Raw genomic sequence first — 1,964 nt, 5'->3', positions numbered from 1 at the left:
GAAAACGCAAAGCCCCTCGGCTATAACATAAATCCTAAGCCAACCTGGCTATCCTTCCTCCATATCCCTGTCAAGGTTCTCTCCACCCCGTATCATCATGCCAACACTGCTCAGGCCATCCAACTTCCTTACTATGCCCGCCCTGCTTGCTCCAGCAGAGCTCCCGCTTCTTAGGCTGCCAGAGGGGAACTGCCTCTCCATCCTCAGCCTCACTGTTTATGAAGACCAGGCCCTGCCCCTTCTGGTCAGCTGACCCAACTGGTTGTCTTAGCAACCCACACCTGTGCTGCCCTTGTGAGTGGCAGCTGAGCCCGTATTACTGTTATCAGTAGCAGGCACCTTAGTGCCCTGCTATAGGGCAATACACAGAAATACTGACATTTGAGACTAATAGTTTGAAGTGTTGCTTGTTAATTAAAGAGAAAATAATGCTCACTTTAAATATATGAAAGTAAACTAATGTTCATAATCCACATTTTATTGAGTGTTTCAAACAGATTAGACTATGAAATACATGTTAAGTTTTAATTATGTTTTAGCACAAACCCAAGAATTGCTAACATTACTGTCATTTTTGCCTAAGTCTACAACATTTATTTATTAGTTTCATCTTCATTATCGTATAATTACAGTGGATTCAGGGACCCAGATTACAAAAGACTGTTCTTTGGTTGCATTACAATGCTAGTCTAATTTATAATGTATATCAGCCTTTTATGTCATTTAATCTATAACTAGCTGTCCTGACTCACTTGTATTTATTGCACTAGTGATGGGCCCATAAGCAAATATAACTTTTAGGTAATGTAATAAAATGTGTACTGACATATAGGCAAAGAAAAAAAAAGTAGTCCATGAAGGAGAATCACATCATACATATTGCGTGAGTTTAAAAAATATATCCTAGCATTTTAAAGTGTAAATCTATAATGCAAAGATTGGATTGTCTTATGTTTCAAGGTATCCTGTAAAAAATAGGTCAAATGACAAATCAGATCAGTTGATGGTTGATGCAGACAAAAAGGCAGAGCTCTTCAATGAGTTTTTTGCTTCAATATTCCTTAATACTGACCAAGACAATCCCCCCACCTTGAGCATAGACAGATGTTCAAAAGGCACCAGACCTCCAAAGGTCAGTGTTGACTTAGTTAAAGAGCACGTGGAAGGGCTGGATGGGTACAAGTCAGGTGGCCTGGATGACCTCCATCCACGGGTGCTGAAGGAATTGGCCAGTGTCAGAGCTGCTGGCATGGCTGTTTGAGCTCTCATGGCACTCTGGCCAAGTCCCTGAGAACTGGAAAAAGGCCAACGTGGTGCCCATTTTTAAGAAGGGGAGAAGGGATGAGCTGGGTAACTTTAGGCCAGTCAGTCTTACCTCTATCCCTGGGAAAATGCTGGAAAAAATCATCAAAGAGCGCATTTGTGAAAGCCCAGCAGGGGAAACGATGCTGAAAGGAAACGAGCATGGGTTCATCACAGGTAGATCCTGCCTGACAAACCTTATAGCCTTTTATAACCAGGTCACACACTGCCTTGACACAGGAGCTGAGGCCAATGTCATCTACCTGGATTTTAGAAAGGTCTTCAACACAGTCCCACCCCCAGGGTACCAGCAGAAGCTGGAGGAAGGCAGGGGAGCCCAGAGACTCTAGTAGCAGCAGCAGCAGTTGAACAATGGAGGGAAGCGATGTGCAGACCAGGAGCCAGGGGCTATGTGTGAACTACTTGGGAGCTGCTTGTGGCCTGTGGCTACCAGTTAGACAGCCCTGTTGTAACTGAAGGTCCAGTTACTTTACAGTAGTCAAGCCACTAAAGGGCAATTGATAGTTGAGTATTTTGTACATCTTTTACAGTATTCAGTGATGAATATTAAATGCTATGTGTGTAAGTTTCATAGTTATAGTTTCATAGTAGCTAGAGTCGGAAGGGACCTAGGTAGATCATCTAGTCCGACCCCCTGCCTT

At 43.2% G+C, this 1,964-nt stretch overlaps 1 protein-coding gene across 4 annotated transcripts in view; it reads left to right on the top strand.

Annotated features, from left to right (window-relative positions):
• The window catches only part of CNTLN (centlein), a 370,048-nt gene that overhangs the window by 135,626 nt on the left and 232,458 nt on the right, over positions 1-1,964 (top strand). The window lies entirely within an intron of this gene.

This window comes from Crocodylus porosus, unplaced genomic scaffold (genome assembly GCF_001723895.1).
Source record: "Crocodylus porosus isolate Cpor-Errol unplaced genomic scaffold, CroPor_comp1, whole genome shotgun sequence".
NCBI classification, from domain to species: Eukaryota; Metazoa; Chordata; order Crocodylia; family Crocodylidae; genus Crocodylus; species Crocodylus porosus.
This window is presented reverse-complemented; position numbering and strand designations above follow the sequence as displayed.